At 38.9% G+C, this 20,167-nt stretch overlaps 1 protein-coding gene across 3 annotated transcripts in view; it reads left to right on the top strand.

Moving 5' to 3' along the window:
- The window catches only part of BTRC (beta-transducin repeat containing E3 ubiquitin protein ligase), a 210,133-nt gene that overhangs the window by 55,391 nt on the left and 134,575 nt on the right, over positions 1-20,167 (top strand). The gene's annotated exons all lie outside the window — the stretch shown is intronic.

Genomic DNA, 20,167 nt, shown 5'->3' with positions numbered 1-20,167 from the left:
CGCCTAATATAAAATTAGCCATTTTAAAGTGAACAATTCTGTGTAATTTAGCAACTACTACCTCTATCTCGTTGCAAGACATTTACATCATTCCAAGTAAAAGCTTTTATCCACTAAGCAGTTTCTTTCCATTCCCTTCCTTCAGCCCTTGGCAATGACTGATCTGCATTCTGCCCATGTGAATTTATCTGTTCTGGACATTTCATATAAATGGAAGCATACAGTGTGTGACTTTTTGTGTCTGACTTCTTTCACTTGACATCTTTTTGAGGTTCAATCATGTGGTAGCATATATTAGTACTTTATTTTTATGGCTGAATAATATTCCATTGTATGTACATACAGTCATGTGTCACTTGATGGGGATACATTCTGAAAAATGTATCATTAGCTGATTTCAACATTATGTGAACATCATTGAGTGTACTTACACAAACCTAGGTGGTATAGCTTACTATACATCTAGGCTATATGTTATAGCTTGTTGTTCCCAGACTCCCTGGACAGCATGTTACTGTACTGAATATTGTAGGCAATTGTCACACAATAGGAAGTATTTGTGTATCTAAACATACTTAGACATAGAAAAGATGTAGTTAAAATGTTGGTATTATCATCTGTGGGACCACCATGGTATATGCAGTTCATTGTTGACTTAAAATGTCGTTATGCAGTGCATGACTTACCAGAATTTGTTTATCTGTTTATTCATTATGGGCTGTTTTCACCTTTTGCCAATTTTGAATAATGGTACTATGAACATGTGTATACATGTATTTGTTTACCTGTTTTTAATTCTTTGGATATATACCTAGAAGTAGGTATATACGAAAATTGCGATGGTAATTCTGTGTTTTATTTTTTGAGACACTGCCAAACTGTTTCCCACAGTTACTGAAATATTTTATATTCCCACCAGCAATGTATGAAGTTTCCAGTTTCTCCACATCTTGGTCAGCACTTGTTATTTTCCATTGTGGGTTTTCTTGTTTTTATTGTAACTTCAAAAGCTTTTGAGACTGGACAGGAGTTTAATGATAAATCTTCTTCTAGTACATCTGGATTTCCTGGTATGCTTCTCTCCTGATACATCTGGATGGTTGCTTTTTAGCTTTTTTAGTTATTTTTTTAAAATTACCATACTAGTGGGTACCACATTATTGTGGTTTTGATTTTCATTTTCCTAATGACTACTGATGTCAAGAAGAGTACCCTGGCTGCGCAGGGTGGTTCACGCCTGTAATTTCAGCATTTTTGGAGGCCAAGGTGGGCGGATCATGAGGTCAGGAGTTGGAGACCAGCCTGGCCAACATGGTGAAACCCTGTCTCTACTAAAAATACAAAAATTAGCCGGGCACAATGGTGCATGTCTGTAATCCTAGCTACTTGGGAGGCTGAGGTAGGAGAATTGCTTGAACCTGGGAGTCAGAGGTTGCAGTGAGCCGAGATTGTGCCACTGCACTCCAGCCTGAGTGACAGAGCAAGACTCTGTCTTGGAAAAAAAAAAGGAAGAGTACCCTTTTTATGTGCTGTTGAGAGTAATATCTTTTCAGTTCTTTTGCCCATTTTTTAATTGGGTTGTCTTTTTTTTTTTTTTGAGTTGTAAAAGTATATTCTGGATAGTCAACTGTTCTTTGAGATATGATTTACAAAACAATATGCATCTTTAACTTACAGCCTGGAAATATTTCACTTCACATGTACTGTATTTTCAGTTTTCTACATTCCTATCCTTTGTGTTATTATTGTCATACGTTTTATTTTCACATATATTATGAACACCGTAACTTACTATTTTTGTTTAACTTGCTTACTTTTTAAAAAAAAGTTTTAAATGAAAACAATTTTTAAAATATTCACGTATTTGTATTTCTGGCACTTTATTTATTTATTTTTTTTTGAGACAGTCTCACTCTGTCACCCAGGCTAGAGTGTATTGGTGCAGTCTTGGTTTACTGCAACCTCTGCCTCCTGAGTTCGAGCAATTCTCCTGCTTCAGCCTCCTGAGTAGCTGGTATTACAGGTGTAAGCCCCTACACCTGGCTGTTTTGTTTTTGCAGTAGAGACGGGGTTTCACCATGTTGGCCAGGCTGGTCTTGAACTCCTGACCTCAAGAGATCTACCCGCCTCGGCCTCCCAAAGTGTTGGGATTATAGCCATGAGCTACTGCACCTGGCCATTTCTGGCACTTTTTATAGTTTTGTATAGGTTGTGTCTATTATCATTCTTCAGATATATTTGGAAATATGCATTTTCCAAATATGTTTTCTGCTTCTGCCCATCCCTTTTCTCTAGTTTTCTTTTGGGACACCAGATACACATATGTTAGACCACTTACAATTTCCTGTAGGTCACTAAAGCTTTGTTCAGTTTGTTTCCTCAGTCTTTTTTCTCTTAGTGCTTTATTTTTGCATTCTTGGGTTCACTGATCTTCTACAGAGTTTAAATCTGCTGCTAATCCTATTTCATGAAATTATCATTTCAAACATTGTATTTTTCATTTTGAAACTTTTTATTTCATTCTTTTTTTATACCCTACATCACTATGTTCATCTTATTATAGCTGTTTTAATTTTTAGGTTTGCTAATTTCATTGTCTCTGTCAGTTTTTTTTCCTGGGTCTGCTTCCATTGACTGATAGTCCTCCTAGTTATAAATCATATTTTGTGCCTCTTGTCTTGTAATTTTAGGTTTAGTTGTAGACATTGTGATATTACATTATTGAATATTTGTATTTTTAAAATCTTTTTAAAAGGATGTTGAGTTTATTTTGGTGCACTTAAGTTTTTTGCAGATCAGCTTGATGCTCTTGTGGCTGATTTTAAGCTTTATTATGATAGTTTTAGTGTAGCTTTTATTCTAGTGTAGTTCATCCCAGCAACTGAAAGGTGAGCTTTCTAAGGCTCCTAGAGAATGTCATAAGTATTCATTAGGCTCTTGAAATCTGACCAGTCAGAACAGAAATGTGCTGCAGGTCTGTGTAGTTTCTAGTTGTTAAGCTTATAGCTCTGTTGTAGTTTTTGGCCTAGTGTTATGGAGTTTCACTGTATGCATACAGGACTTAGTATTCAGGAACTCAGTGAGGGGTGTCCTATTCAGCTATGTGGAACCTTTTTCTACATAACTCATTCTTCAGTGTTCTGCCTCACTGATTCTTTTTAGCCTTCATACATTTTGTTTCCTCAAGTAAGTGGTACCATTGTACTCTGTTTGAGTTCCCCTTTCTTGTGCTGCAGCCTGGACAGTACCTTCAGGTAGAAGACTAGGATAATTTTTTTTTTTTTTTTTTTTTGAGACGGAGTCTCGCTGTGTCTCTCAGGCTGGAGTGCAGTGGCGGGATCTCGGCTCACTGCAAGCTCCGCCTCCCGGGTTCACGCCATTCTCCCGCCTCAGCTTCTGAGTAGCTGGGACTACAGGCGCCCGCCACCACGCCTGGCTAGTTTTTTGTATTTTTAGTAGAGACGGGGTTTCACCGTGTTAGCCAGGATGGTCTTGATCTCCTGACCTCGTGATCCACCCACCTCGGCCTCCCAAAGTGCTGGGATTACAGGCTTGAGCCACCGCGCCCGGCTGACTAGGATAATTTTAAGGGCCATCTTGTTTCCTGTCATTCAGGAATTACATTCTGGCATTGTTTGTTGTTCAGTGTCTTGAAATATATGTTTCACATATTTTGTTCAGTTTGTTGATGGTAGGAGGATAAGTTTGATACCAATTATTGCCTTATGGTAGAGTCTAAAGTCTAGTGCTTGTTTTTACTTTGAGTTTCTATTTTATTTAAACTTAATGTACTAACAGTCCTCATATTACATATTTCTAATGTGCATAAATTTCAGTTAGCACAGTTTAGTTAAATGACACTAGTCACCCAACACCATGGTTCAAATTTCCGTTACCATAGTATATTAACTATGAGTAACTATGTAAAGTATAGACTTCATTGCTAGTTCTCCAGTCCACACATGACTATGTCAAAAACAGATACACACCAATCTATTTATTTCAAGGTCTGTTGGCGATTAAGTTTATATACAGACAATAAAAGTGTGTAGTTGCGTTGTCTTTCCCAATGTTAAGCCCACATGATTATTTTATTTTATTTTATTTTATTTTATTTTATTTTATTTTATTTTTTTAAGGCGGAGTCTCGCTCTGTCACCCGGACTGGAGTGCACTGGCCGGATCTCAGCTCAAGCTCCGCCTCCCGGGTTTACGCTATTCTCCTGCCTCAGCCTCCCGAGTAGCTGGGGCTACAGGCGCCCGCCATCTCGCCCGGCTAGTTTTTTTGTATTTTTTAGTAGAGACGGGGTTTCACCGTGTTAGCCAGGATGGTCTCGATCTCCTGACCTCGTGATCCGCCCGTCTCGATATTTTATAGAAGTAGATAATCAAAAGTGGAAATTGGCCAACAGAGATTAAACAAAGTAACAAAAATATGATAACACTTTCACTGAAATTCGAGAGAAACGTCAATGAAGTTACAGAAGAAATAGTTGACCGTAGGAAAATTGACACTGTCACCATTAGATAGATTCTAGATATACAGCCAGAGGAACTTATTGAAGGTGAACTTATTAACATAAATGAGGGAAGTGGTTTGTTTTTTTTTTAGATGAAGTCTTGCTTTGTTGCCCAGGCTAGAGTGCAGTGGTGTGATCTCGGTTCACTGCAACCTCTGCCTCCAGGGTTCAGGCAATTCTGCCTCAACCTCCCGAGTAGCTGGGATTACAGGCGCCTGCCACCATGCCTGGCTAATTTTTGTATTTTTAGTAGAGACGGGGTTTCACCATCTTGTCCAGGCTGGTCTCGAACTCCTGGCCTCAGGTGATCCACCCGCCTCGGCCTCCCAAAGTGCTGGGATTACAGGTGTGAGCCACTGCGCCTGGCCTGAGGGAAGTGGTTTTGATGCAAAAGATGAATATGTCCCAGAGGAAAAAAAAACTTTAAAGGAAAAAAAAAAACTTTAAAGGAAAAAAAAACTTTACATTAAAAGATTTTGAGATATTTCACAAAATTGAAAGTACAAAGGATAAAATGTTAGAATGTGATCTTGCTTTGTTTCTTCTCTTAAACCAATCTAATGAATTCTTAATTTCAACTTTTGTGCTTTTTTTATATACAAGATTTTCATGTTACATATTTTAAATTTTCGATTCCAATTTTCTGGTGCAACTTTTTAATCTGTTTTGTTGAATATCTTCAGTATTTTTTTTAAAAGTCTGCTATTACTTCTCACATTGGGGGCTGTTGTTTTTTACTGTGTTAATATATACATACCATAAAATTGACCATCTTAACCATTTTTAAGTGTACAATTCAGTAGTTTTAGCACATTCACATTATTGTGCAACCACTCTTCAGAGCCTTTTCCTCTTGCAAAACTGAAATTCTATACTCATTAAATAACAACTCCCCATTACCCCCCCACCTCTCACCTCCTGGCAACCACCATCTTACTTTCTGAATTTGACTACTCTAGGTAACTCATATAAGTGGAATTATATAGTACAGGCATGCACTGTATAATGACGTTTCAGTCAGTGATGGACTATGTACACAATGGTGGTCCTTTGAGATTATAATGGAGCTGAAAAATTCCTGTCACCTAGTGACATTGTAGCCAATGTAACGTTACATATAATGCAAGGCATTATTCAGGTGTTTGTGGTGACACTGGTGTAAATGAACCTGCTGCACTACCAGTCATAAAAACGTGTAGTACATAAAATTATGTACATTACATAATACTTGATAGTAAACAACTATGTTACCAGTTTATGTACTTACTATACTGTATTTTTTATTGTTGTTTTAGAGTGGGCTACTTCTACTTATTAAAAAAAAATTAACAGTATAACAGCCTCAGGCAGGTCCTTCAGGAGGTATTCCAGAAAAAGACATTGATGTCATAGGAGATGACAGGTCTGTGGATGTTAATTGCCCCCAAAGACCTTCCAGTGCCATAAGCTGCGAAGGTAGAAGACAGTGATATTGATGATCCTTACCCTGTGTAGGCCTAGGCTAATGTGTGTGTTCATGTGTTGGTTTTTAACAAAGATGTTTAAGTTTTATATATATATATATATATATATGAAACAACTTATAAAGATATAAGGAAAAATATCTTTGTACAGCTGTACAATATGTTTGTATTTTGAGCTAAATATTACTACAAAAGAGTCAAAAAGTTTTTAAAAACTAAAAAAATTTATAAAGTGAAAAAGTCACAGTAAGCTAAGTTTATTACTAAAGAGACAAAAGTATGTTTTAATAAATTTAGTCTAGCCTAAGTGCACAGAGTTTATTGGCCATCTTAACCATTATAAAGTCTGTAGTAGTATACAATAATGTCCTAGCCCTCATGTTTATTGACCACTCTTTCACTGACTCACCCAGAGCCACTTCTAATCCTGCAACCTCCAATCATGGTTAAGTGCCCATTTTTTATCTTTTTGTCTTTTTTTTTTTTTTTTTTTTTTTTTAAAGACAGGGTCTTCTGTTGCCCAGGCTGGAGTGCAGTGGTGAGATCTTGGCTTACTTCAGCCTCCGCATCCCAGGCTCAAATGATCCTCCTGCTGCAACCTCCCAAGTAGCTGGGACTACAGGCATGTGCCACAAGGCCTGGCTAATTTATGTATTTTTTGTAGAGATGGGGTTTCGCCATGTTGCCCAGGCTGGTCTTGAACTCCTGGTCTCAAGGGATCTGCCCACCTCAGCCTCCCAAAGCCACGACACCCAGCCGCCATTTGTATTGTGTTTGTATTGTATTGTATTGTATTGTATTTTGAGACAGTTTCACTCTTGTTGCCCAGACTGGAGTGAAATGGCATGATCTCTGCTCACTGCAACCTCTGCCTCCTGAGTTCAAGCAATTCTCCTGCCTCAGCCTTCCGAGTAGCTGGGATTACAGGCATGCGCCTCCACGCCTGGCTAATTTTGTATTTTTAGTAGAGACTGTGTTTCATCATGTTGGTCAGGCTGGTCTGGAACTCCTGACCTCAGGCGATCTGCCCGCCTCAGCCTCCCAAAGTGTTGGGATTACAGGTGTGAGCCACTGCACCTGGCCTTTTTAATCTTTTATACCGTATTTTTACTGTACTTTTTCTGTTTAGATACACAAATACTTTCCACTATATTGCAGTTGCCTACAATATTTGGTACAGTAACATGCTGTTCCTGTTTGTAGCGCAGGAGCAATATACTCTACCTATAGTCTAGGCGTATAATAGATTATGCCTTCTAGATTTATGTAAGTACACTGTGATCACACAGCCGAGCTTGACGCATTTCTCAGAATGTATCCCCTTTGTGAAGTGTCACATGACTGTATTTGTCTTTTTGTGACTGGCTTATTTCACTCAGCATAATGTCCTCAAGGTTCATCCATGTTGCAGCATGTGTCAGATTTTCCATCCTTTATTAGGCTGAATAATATTCCATTGTATTCATATACTAGATTTGAGTTATCTACCCATCTGTTGATGGCCATTTGAATCTGTCTACTTTATTGTTTGCCTTTTCCCCTGGTTTTTGTTTGTTTTTTAATTTGGCCATTTGATCTCTTTGCTTTGAATGCTTCATAATTATTCACTGAGAGCTAGATATTTTTTAATGAAAGTGTTAGAGACTCTGAAATCATTCTTCATAGGGTGTTGAATATTCTTTTCACAGACATATCCCTTTGGTTCAGTTGAGGCATCTCTGTTTTTGGTGCCCTTCATTTTTCTGGTTCATGTAACTCTTCCATGCTGTCAACTGAAAGCCTGAGTGTTTTTTTTTTTTTTTTTTTTTTTTTTAAACCAGGGTACCTTGTCCTATATGCACCCTATACTCCAATCTTTGGCTCCATAGCATCATGAGACTGCTGAAATACACTTCAGACTTGGTTTTTCAGCATCTTACTCTCTGCATGTAAAATTTAGGAGTCAGCAAATGCCGCAGGGGAAAAATTATACACAGAATGTCAGGTTAACCATAATGCATTTCCCTTCTGCCTGGGATCTTCGCCCCTAAAATTTTGGCTGTATTAGTTGTTGTCTCTCTCTCATGCTTTTCGTTTTCTATATTTTATTTAGCTTCTGTAATTTTCTGCATGAAATTTAATCTGATAACAATTACTACATTATGGCCAAAAGCAAAATCCCAGTATGTATTTTAATTAATGTTCCATGTTTTATTTTTAAACATTCTCAAACTACTAGAAGAGTTGCAAGTAAAATGCAAATTGTGGGTTTTTTTCCCATAAGCCATTTCAGAATAAGGTTCTGACATGATGTCCCATCACCTCTGAATTCTTTGTGTATTTCCTACAAACCAGAACATTCTCCCATGTAACCCAATAACAACCATCAGAGTTAAGGAAATTATTATTGGTATATTATTTTGTCATCTAATCCACAGATCCCATTCAGGTTTCTCTAGTAATCTCAATCAATGTCCTTTATATAATAGCATAAAGATCTAGTTCAGGATCACATGTACATTTAGTTGTCATACCTCTTTAGTCTCCTTTAGTCTGGGACAGTTCTTCAGTCTTTCCTTGGCTTTCATAACATTAACATTTTTGAGGATTACATGCCAGTTATTTTGCAGAACATTTTTCAAATTGGGTTTTTTTGATGTTTTCTCATGATTAGATCCAGGTTAGGTGTCTTTGACAGGAATATCACAGAGGAGATGTTGTGTTTTTATTGAATACTATGAGGTGACACATAATGTGAATTTGTTCCATTATTGGTGATATTAATGTTGATTACTTGATTAAGATATCAGGGTTTTTTTCCCCACTGTAGAATTAACTTTATATTTTTCTGATTAAAATGAAGTAGTATTTTGTGGGGAGGTTATTTTGAGATTATTTAAGTATCCTCCTCCTTATCAAACTTCCAGTTTATATTTTGTTTCATTTTATTTTAAGTTAGAGGTAGGGTCTTGTTCTTTCACTCAGGGTGGAGTGCAGTGGCGTGATCCTCATTGTAACTCCAGGGCTCAAGTGATCTTCCTGCCTCAGTCTCCCAAGTAGCTGGAACTACAGATGCGTGTCACCATGCCTCCCCCCCCCCCCCATTCTTTTTGTAGAGGCAGGATCTCAAAATGTTGCTCTGACTGGTCTCTTAATTCCTAGCCTCAAGCAATCCGCTTGGTTACAGGTGTGACCCAACATGCTTATCCCCAGTTTATTTTTTATGTCATTAATGGAGTCATAGGTTTCAACTTTATTCAGTGGCTTATTTTGTTAGTTATCTATTATTATATAACAAATTACCCCAAATTGAGTGGCTTATAATAACACACACATTTGGGCTGGGCGCAGTGGCTCACACCAGTATTTCCAGCACTTTGAGAGGCCAAGGCGGGTGGATCATTTGAGGCCAGGAGTTCAAGACCAGCCTGGCCAATATGGTGAAACCCCATCTCTGCTAAAAATACAAAAAATTAGCTGGATGTAGTGGTGGGCGCCTAGAATCCCAGCTACTCGGGAGGCTGAGGCAGGACAATCGCTTGAACCCGAGAGGTGGAGGTTGCAGTGAGCCAATATTGTGCCACAGCACTCCAGCCTGAGTGACAGAGCAAGACTGTCTCAAAAACAAAAACAAAAACACAGACATTTATATTTTGGGGGGGGGGGATTTACAAGTGAGTTGTATTTAAACTTTAAGTGGCAAATAGTTATTACAATATTAATTTTTTCAAAAATGCATAGAAAAATGAAAACAGTACTTATTTTCAGTAAATTTTTATGAGCTCCAATATTTCAGAGTGCCACCTCCCAAACTGAGAGCATGATATACCTTGGCAATAGTTTAGACCTCTTCTAGAATTTTCTCATATTTGCATTTTTTTGCCAAACATTTATGTTTATATTTTTTCTCCCTGGCTTTATTGCTGTATAATTGGCAAACAAAAATTATTTTGTATGTATTTTTTATGTTCTGGGGTACATGTGCAGGATATGCAGGTTTGTTATGTAGGTAAACATATGCCACGGTGGTTTGCTGCACCTGTCAACCCATCACCTAGGTATTAAGCCCAGCATGCATCAGCTCTTTTCCTTCATGCTCTCCCCCGACCCGCCCTCCTGGCAAACAAAAACTATATTTAAGGCGTACAACATGATATTTTCATATACATATTCATTGTAAAATGCTTGTCACAATCAAGCTAATTAACATATCTGTAACCTAACATATATGTAATACCTCGTAATACCTCACAGTTTCTTTTCTTTTCTTTTTTTTTTTTTTTTTTGATACGGAATCTCGCTGTGTCGCCCAGGCTGGAGTGCAGTGGTGGGATCTCGGCTCTGCAACCTCTTATCTTCCAGGTTCCAGCAATTCTCCTGCCTCAGCCTCCCGAGTAGCTGGGATTACAGGCACACACCACCATGCCTGGCTAATGTTTGTATTTTTAGTAGAGACAGGGTTTCCCCATGTTGACCAGGCTGGTCTCGAATTCCTGACCTCAGGTGATCCACCTGCCTCGGCCTCCCAAAGTGCTGGGATTACAAGTGTGAGCCACCACGTCTGGCCAGTACCTCACAGTTTCTTTCAGTCAGGAGTTTGGGTACAGTTGACCTGGGTCTTCTGCTTTAGAATCTCTCTCACAAGACCATAATCAAGGTGTTGTCCAGGGTTGAGGTCTCATTTGGAGGTTTTATTTTGAGAAAAAGTCACTTCCAAGTTTACTGTTGTTGCTGGCAGAATTCTTTTCTTCAAAGGCTGTTGGACTGAGAGCCTCAATTCTTAGTTGTTTATTGACTGGATCACCGTCAGGTCTGTGCCATGGGGACATCTACAGTGTGACTGCTTGTTTCATCAAAGCTTGCAAGCCAAGAAGGCAATAGAGTCTGTTAGCAAGATGGAAGTTGCAGTCTTAAACTAATTAGGAAAATGACATCCCATCACTTTTTCCAAGGGCATGCATACCAAGCAGTGGGAATTATCAGGGGCCATGTTAGAGTTTGCCTGCCACAGTTATCCATTATTATCATTATTTAGTTTGATATTCTAATTTTCCCAGATGTAGCCTGCCTCAGCCTTTCACTCTGGCGCCTGTATTATTTTGACATGTCTGTCATTCATTGAGCACCTCAAGAAGATACTCCAAGCTCCTCTTAAACTTTCCTGTCCAAGCCCTCGCATTGTTCTAAGGCGCTCTGGTTCCTTTTAGTGGAGAGTGATATTTTGAATCATTAAATGTGTTTGTTGCTATAGATTGCTCCTAGGCCCTCTCAGTTGGTAGTCAGTCTGTATGTGTCTATGGGTATATGTGTCCATATGTATATCATAAGTGTATTATTTACGTAGAAATTTCTCTGTGTAATACATTGTAAACTTTCAGCTTACAACAACATCCTCAATTCCTCAATTCTAGTTCAGCAATGTAATATTCTAGTTTTCTTCCTTTCTGTACTTGTAACTTGTTTTTCTGATTATGAGAAACCTAGCTCTTATTATCCTCTGTATTTGATCTGCCACCTTTATTTGATCAATCTTCCTGAATAATCCATCTCCTGTTGCTGACATATCTCTCACTCCATTTCTCACCCCATACTTCATATGCATGCCTTCCTAACCCTTTTGGGATCTGACAGCTTGCACTTGGCTGCCCCTTCCACCCTCCTCACTCCACTGGGTCTGAAACTCACTGCTGGACCACTGCCTCTCCCTCTGTTAATGCGTGCCTTCTTCTGCTGACATGGGGAACCCTCACTGCCATCCCCCCACCCTCCACTGCCCTGTGTGGATGTGGACATCCTCATCATCCTGCTCACTGCTGTTACAGTTCCTATGTGGAAGCCTTCCTTGTTCCATTAGGGCTGTTACTTCATGCTGGGTCCCCCTCCCAGCAGACTTTTTTCCTATCATTCCGCTTAGGCCCTGAAACTATGTGCCCCATCCTTTTCCCTCCGGGGATACCCTTCTCATACCACTTGGACTCCAGAAGCCTGTATTGGGCCACTGTAGTCTTTGCCACTTAGCTGGATACCTACTTTGCCTGTACTCACCTAATGGCTATTGAACTGTTCAGGTAGGAAAGGAGAAGGGGGAGAGGTATCAGTTAAATTTTATTTTGGAAAACTCACTAGTATTTTTACAACAAATGCTTTTAACTGAGTTTGTTATTACTTACACAGAAGTCACTTACTCCCACATCTCTGTAATCATTACAGGTTTATACTTATATTTTCATGCCATATTTTTCTTACATACTAGAGGTTTACTATCACATCAGATTTATGATTTCTGAACTTAGTTACTCCCTGCATCCTCCAAACGAGTCTCAGTTTACCAGTGTCTGTCACTACCACTACTGTTCTAGTCATTCAAGTTTGAACTGTTGATGTTATTTCTGACTCATCTCCCATTTTTCCTTGTAATCAGTCATCCAGTCCTGTTGGTCCTTTTGATGTACATTATCTTCTCCATGGCCATGACTTTAATGAATATAATAACCTCTTGGGTGTAATTTCTTTCTTTAGTTTGTGTAGTCATTCCTGTGCCCCTAAACCATTTTGGCTTCCCATTTCTTAATGAATGAAGTAACTCCATGTTTAACTTTTAAAGTGCCATTTTAATGTAACACTGTTCTAGATAGTCAGGATATCTAGTTTTGAATCCCATCTTTGCTGCTTACTAAGTATTCATCAGCATGTAATTTATTTAACCTCCCTGGGTCTCTCTGTTTGTTTGTTTTTTTACAAAATTAAGTTAAATTTTTTTTTATTTTAAAATTTTTCATAAAAATAGAGATGGGATCTAGCTATGTTGACTATGCTGGTCTTGAACTCCTGGTCAAGCAGTCCTCCCACCTTGGCCTCGCAAAGTGGTGGGATTATACACATGAGCCATCTTACCTGACCCTCTCTGGGTCTTACTCACCTTACTAGTTTGTTATACAAGTGAATGAATTGCGAAAGAGCAATTGTTCTGCAATTCATTGCGGAACAATGCATTGTTAGACCAACAAAGCTAACTAACAAAGGTTGTTTGTTATACAGATAATGTTATACAGATGCAACTTGTTAGTTTGTTATACATGTAGTAACAAGTGCTACAATGAAATTAAAGTCTGTGACTGAGGTTTTCTAAATATTTGAAAATTTAAACTTTTAGTAACTGTTGTCTAACACAATTTAGTACATTGTTAAATTTTTCCTTGTAGTTACTATTTGTTAGTAATTTATTTCCTTGAAATAGAGTGTAAACTACTTGAGGGTAGGTTTTTGTAGTAGTGAGTCTATGGATTTGTGAAGACAAGCACGTTTGAGTATTATTTTTCTGCCATTGCCATTTAGCCACTGTAACTTCTCTGAACTTGAGTGTACTCTCTTGTTAAGGTGAAAATACTAATAATCCTTTGACAAGATAGTAACGCTTAAATGAAATAATGTACTTAAGGGATTTAGTAAAATGCCTGGCAGACAGTTTATTCCCAGTAAACTTTTATCCTCTATTTGTACTCCACCTGTGCCCACTTTGGTAATGAAAAAGTAAGTGGCTTCCCAGAACAGTTTGAAATGCAAGTGGCATTCATGGAAGCCTGCTTCTGGTGATGATGCCATTTATATTTTTTTCTTTTGTACTTCGCAACTTTTCGAATCCTTATTTTAGCCGGGCGAGGTGGCTCACGCCTGTAATCCCAGCACTTTGGGAGGCCAAGGCGGGTGGATCACCTGAGTTCAGGAGTTTGAGACCAGCCTGGCTAACATGGAGAAACCCCATCCGTCTCTACTAAAAATAAAAAATTAGCCAAGCATGGTGGTGCATGCCAGTAGTCCCAGCCACTCGGGAGGCTGAGTCAGGAGAATCGCTTGAACCCAGGAGGCAGAGGTTGCAGTGAGCCAAGATCATGCCACTGCACTCCACCCTGGGCAACAAGAGTAAAACTGTGCCAAAGAACAAAAAAAGAGTCCTTGTTTTAGTTTTACCACAACATTGTGCAATAAGGCTGGGCAGATATGATTATCCTATCTGACAGGTGGGAGTTTTGTTTTTGGAGTGAACTAAATTGGGATTCTTAAGAGGCAATCATTGAATTTGTAGGTAAAGTCTGATGTATTACATTACTATGGAATACTGTAGTTTTCTGAATTTCTTAGTTGATATAGTAGTGAAAAGGGAATTCTTCTATTCCATAGCTTAAGGATACGTAAACTCTCAGTACAGCAATCTTTTTATTGTTGATTATTATAGCTTCTATTACTCCTAGAAGTTGACCAACAGGGACCTGAATTTAGGAGATTTAGTCATTCTGCTTTCATATAGTAAATGCTGAGGCTAGCCCTTTGCCTGCAGGGCTATCAGTGAAGAGGATCTGTGACATTACTCCAGAGAGCCAAGTATAGGGGGAAGAGTTGAGATTTTCAGTGTTCTCTGTGTAAATGAATTGAGCCATTGAACCTGATGGGCACTAGATACTATATCCTTCTTTTTTTTTTTTTTTTTTTTTTGAGACGGAGTCTCGCTCTGTTGCCTGGGCTGGAGTGCTGTGGCCGGATCTCAGCTCACTGCAAGCTCTGCCTCCCGGGTTTATGCCATTCTCCTGCCTCAGCCTCTCGAGTAGCTGGGACTACAGGCGCCCGCCACCTCGCCCGGCTAGTTTGTTGTATTTTTCAGTAGAGACGGGGTTTCACCATGTTAACCAGGATGGTCTCGATCTCCTGACCTTGTGATCCGCCCGTCTCGGCCTCCCAAAGTGCTGGGATTACAGGCTTGAGCCACCGCGCCCGGCCGTTGCTATATCCTTCTTGATGCACTGGAGGCCCTTCATTGCAATCTTGTTTTTTCAACTTTTATTTTAAAATTGGAGTATATGTGCAGGTTTGTTACAGAGGTATACTGCATGATGCTGAGGTTTGGAGTCCGAGTGAATCTTACCCAGGTAGAGAGTGCAAAGTACCCATAGGCAGTTTTTTCAAGCTTTACCCCTTTTGTCCTGCCACCTTTTGTATTCCTCAGTGTCTGTTCCCTTCTTTATGTCCATGTGTACTCAAGGTTTTGTTCCTATGTGTAAGTGAGAATATGTGGTGTTTGGTTTTCTGTGTCTGCATTAGTTCACTTAGGATAATGGCTTCCAGCTGCATCTGTGTTCTGCAAAGGACATGATTTCATTATTTTTAATGGCTACTTAGTATTCCATGGTATATGTATACCACATTTTCTTTATCCAGTCTTCCATTGATGGGTACCTGGGTTGATTCCATGTCTTTACTATTGCATTGCAACATTTCAGTTTTTTTCTGATTCAGGTAGTAGAAAACATGTTCAGTCTTATTTTTTTCTGTGCTGTGTATGCTTTTTTAAAGGCTAGTGAAGTCATTCAGTTGGATAGCAACAATTGTAATACCTTGTTATACTCTTCAACTTTCTTTGATTTTGCAAAGGAGAGTCAATTGGGGTAAGGTTAGGTGGGTGGGAACTGAGCTGAAGAAACTATATGTGCTGTGCAGAGCTGGATTTGTGTAGAATGCAGGCATATCTATTAACTTTGTCATAGCTTTTGAGACTGCATTTAAGGAGTAAGTGATTTACAAGTTAAAAAACACTTAACAGAAGTTAAATATTTAAACAAGAGAATGTGTAGTTGCTGCTTAGTTTAGAACCTGCTTTTTTTTTTTTAATTAAAAAAAGTTTTTTTTAGCCAGGCGTAGTAGTGCACGCCTGTAGTCCCAGCTATTGGGCAGACTGAGGCAGGAGGATTGCTTAAGCCCAGGAGGTCAAGGGTGCAGTGAGCTGTGATCATGCCACTGCACTCCAGCTTGGGCAAGAGAGTGAGACATTGTCTCAATAAAAGGAAAGAAAGGAAAAAAAAAAAAAGTATGGAAAGAAAATGTTAGGAATTTAAATATAATTTGCAAGGAAAAACAACAAAAACAGTCCAAACTTTCGGTAGAAAACTATGTGCTTTTCAGATATTTTAAAGGCAAATTTTAAAGGGCATTATTTATTAAATGTTGAAGGACAGAAAACGTCTTACATATTTGTCAGAAACTGACCAGTCAGAATGGCCCTGAAATGTATAGAATTAATAAGGATAGTAACCAAAATGGCAGTCCTTTCCACTGTGTTCCTCATTTCCCAAATTTGCTATTTTCCCCCTCGTTTAGAAAATGCTTCTAAATGTGAAGATAGAAGGGAAAGAGGTAGAGTAAAAGTTATAACCTACTCCAATTATTTTGTAATTATATTTTTTCTCAGTGTTAAGTGGCATTTACCAGTATGGATAAGATTAATTGTTACAATGCAAACCAATTTGAAGATTAGTTTTTAAATTGAGCTGTAATATATAAAATCTTATGGTAATGTGCAGATTGACTATATTCAAGTGCAGTTTTCATACCACACCAATTGTCTTGTAATAATCGGGAATGCATCCTCTGTGTGGTATTTGCAAGTTAATGCTATTTTAGAAATCACACCAGTATATCTAGTGGCTTTCCTGGGTGTATGTGGCTCATTATTGATTATAATTTTCTTTGGGAATTTTAGTTTAAGGGGATGGGGTAAGCACTTTCAAATTCTTCGTTGTTAGTAGTTTTGATGGAGAATAGGGATAAATGAATGAGGAAGAGTGTTAGAACAAGTAAGTAAACTCAGATAATTTATCAAGTACGTACTACAAAAATAACGCAGATTTTTATGTAAAAAGGAGGAAGCAAATCATTCACGAGAGGAAGGCCTTAAAAACTTACCAAGGAACATTCAAAAAATAAATATGTATATTTTAATTTAAAAAAGAGCCCCAAGTCTGTGAATGAAAGCGTTCTGGTTGGTTTCTAGACCCAGCTGTGCTTGCTGTATGTCATGCAGGTGGCTTTGGTATGGTTAAAAGTGTATACGTCACCTGCCCTCTTGTGAAGGGAAGCAGGAGAAGAGACAGGCTATCTTCCAGTGCCTCCTCAATTTTCTTCCACTATTTCCTTTGTCATTTTCCCGTGTTTTTCATGCTCTTTTTATTTATACCCACTTCTGACTTCTCTTTTTCTCAAATTCAATCTTTCCTTCTGAGTGACTGTGAGACTTTTTTCTACCCAGCATACACAGAACCTTAACCAATTGCATATGTACAATATGTACAGCATTTCCATTTCTTTTTTCTTTTTTCATTTTCTTTTTTCTTTTTTCTTTTTTTTTTTGAGATGGAGTCTTGTTCTGTCGCCAGGCGGGAGTGCAGTGGCACAATCTCAGCTCACTGCAACCTCCGCCTTCTGGGTTCAAGCGATTCTCCTGCCTCAGCCTCTTGAGTAGCTGGGACTACAGGCACGCACCACTATACCCAGCTAACTTTTGTATTTTTAGTAGAGATGGAGTTTCACCATGTTGGCCAGGATGGTCTTGATCTCTTGATCTTTTGTTCCGCCCGCCTTGGCCTCCCAAAGTGCTGGGATTACAGGCGTGAGCCACCATGCCTGGCCTGTGTACAGCATTTCTTATAATAATGAGTTACTTTTATGTTAAAGAATTTTTTTTTTTTTTAAGACAGAGTCTCACTGTATTGCCCAGGCTGGAGTGCAGTGGCTTAACCTCGGCTCACTGTAACCTCCGCCTCCCCCGTTCGATCATTTCTCTTGCCTCAGCCTCCTGAGTAGCTGGGATTACAAGCGCCTGCTACCACACCCGGCTAATTTTTGTAGTTTTAGTAGAGACAGGGTTTCACCATGTTGGCCAGGCTGGTTTTGAACTCCTGACCTCAAATGATCTGCCTGCCTTGGCCTTCCAAAGTGCTAGAGTAACAGGTGTGAGCCACCGCGCCCAGCCAAGGATTTTCGATATAGACCCAGGCTGGAGTGCAGTGGCTTGGTCTTGGCTCACTGCAACCTCCGCCTCCCAGGTTCAAGTGATTCTCCTGTCTCAGCCTTCTGACTAGCTGGGATTATACACATGTGCCACCATGCCCAAATTTAAGATTGAGAGAAAGTCACTAGAATATAAGTTCCACAAAGACAGGGATTTTTGTGGGTTTTTTGGTCCATTGTTTAGCCCTAGTGCCCAGGACAGTTTGTTTGTTGGTTTGTTTATTTATTTTCTTCCCTCCCTCCTTCCCTCCTTCCCTCCCTTCCTCTCTTCCTCCCTTCCTTCCTTCCCTTCCTTCCCTTCCTTCCCTTTCTTCCCTTTCTTCCCTTTCTTCCTTCTCTTTCTTCTTTCTTTCAACAGGGTCTTGCTTTGTTGCCCAGGCTGGTGTGTAGTGGCGTGATCACCGCTTATTGATGCCCTGATATCCCTAGTTCAAGCAGTCCTCCCATCTCAGCCTCCCCAAGTAGCTGGGACCACAGGCGTGTGCCACCATGCCCAGCTATTTTCTTGATTTTTTGTAGAGATGGGGTCTCCCATGTTGCCGAGGCTGGTCTTGAACTTCTAGGCTCAAGGGATCCACTTGCCTCGCCCTTCCAAAGTACTGGGATTATAGGATTGAGCCACCACATTCGGCCCCAGGACAGTGTCTACTACCAGAAAAGCATTTAATAAGTATTTGTTGAATAAATGATTAAAATATTAGCCTTAAGAAAATTTTAATATCATTTACTTACAAAAATTAGCAAAGCATTCTTAATACTTACAGAGAAGTAATATGAGTAGAATGTGATTTTCAACAGCAAGGAGCTTTTTTTTTTTACCCTATTTTCTCCATTCTCTTTCTGTTGCCTTCTCCTTCCAATATGAGAATCTCTGCTGTTAAGAACCACTGGCAGAGACTGAAATTAGTATACATAATTCTAAGGAGATATTGATGTAAATGGTAGATGTGGATTGGCAGAGTGAGAGGGAGAAGGAAATTCTAAGTTTAAAGAAGTAGGGGTGAGATGAGTATTTGAACAAAGTATCAAGGTAGGTAGTTAGCTAGAGTGCCCGGGCCAATTAGAAGATTAGAGAAGGTGAGTTGATGTTGGCAGTGGGGGAAATGTCAGATTGATAGAGTGCTTGGATTTCATACAGTAGTTATAGGGAGCCCTTATGAATTGTCAATGAGAGTGACATGATAACAAAGTGAAGACAATTATTTATTCTATTTAGCTGCTGTTTATAAAATGGATCGTAGCTCAAGGTGAAAAAACATTGGAAACAGTGAACGAAGTTCGGAGATTGTTGGAGTAATTCAAAGCAGTTTAGCTGTTTTGCTTGGTATGTTATCTAGTGATGCCTTTAGCAGATACCCTTCTTTTGAAGCCCAATGTCCACTTTATGACTGAGGGATGGATAGAGGCAGGAGGAAGAGTTCTGCACTAGAAAGCAACAGGCCAAGATTCTAGTCCCTACTTCCTTACTTTGTAAATTCATGATCATGGATAAATACTTAACTTTTCCTGGGCATCAGTCACCTTAACTATAAAATGAGGATAATGTATGAAGTGTAGTCCTATGGGTGGTAAATAAAATGAGGATAATGATCTAAAAGCAGGGGATCTACATAGATCTCCTTTGGATTTATTTGCAGCCCATTATCTATCTTTATTTAGTTAAGAGACAGGATCTTGCTGTGCTACCCAGGCTCGATTTGAACTCCTGGGCTCAAACGATCCACCCATCTCAGTCTTCTGAGTAGCTTGGACCATAGGCACAAACCCTTTGCATAGCTCTCATTGTCCTTTTATCAATTTTAAATGGTGTAAACAGTGAATACTATATTTTGCTTCCCAATATTAATTTCTACAACTATATTGTTTTAAGGAGAGAAAAAGTCTATGACGATATAAAGTATTTCAAAGTCTGTAATTTAAGGTTTAATGTTATCTATATGGACTACTATATTTTAAAATATGTATCCCTGTTTTTATGTGTGTCGTGATTAGGTATTTAGTTTTTTAGTTATTATTAGACATGTAATAGCATTCAAGTTGATGGATAAAACTTTAGCCTGGGATACTTTTAGAGAAACATGAAGAATGTAAAAATAGTTTTGAAAGGTACGGTTTCCTTCAAAGCTATAGGTGCAATAATACTAATGTCAATTAGTTAGAGCTGCTAGAAATTGTAATTTCTATCTTTTTTGACTACTGAATACACCATTATATATATATCTACATTCTTATGTATTTTTTGTTTGTTTGTTTAGAAGGTTTTAATACCAACAGCTTTCTAGGTGTCCTCTTCTCTTCCCTTCCCTTCCCTTCTCTTCTCTTCTCTTCTCTTCTCTTCTCTTCTCTTCTCTTCTCTTCTCTTCTCTTCTC

The sequence above is a fragment of the Piliocolobus tephrosceles genome, chromosome 9 (genome assembly GCF_002776525.5).
Source record: "Piliocolobus tephrosceles isolate RC106 chromosome 9, ASM277652v3, whole genome shotgun sequence".
NCBI lineage: Eukaryota > Metazoa > Chordata > Mammalia > Primates > Cercopithecidae > Piliocolobus > Piliocolobus tephrosceles.
Note: the sequence above shows the minus strand (reverse complement) of the source record. Positions and strands in the feature narration are given on the sequence as shown.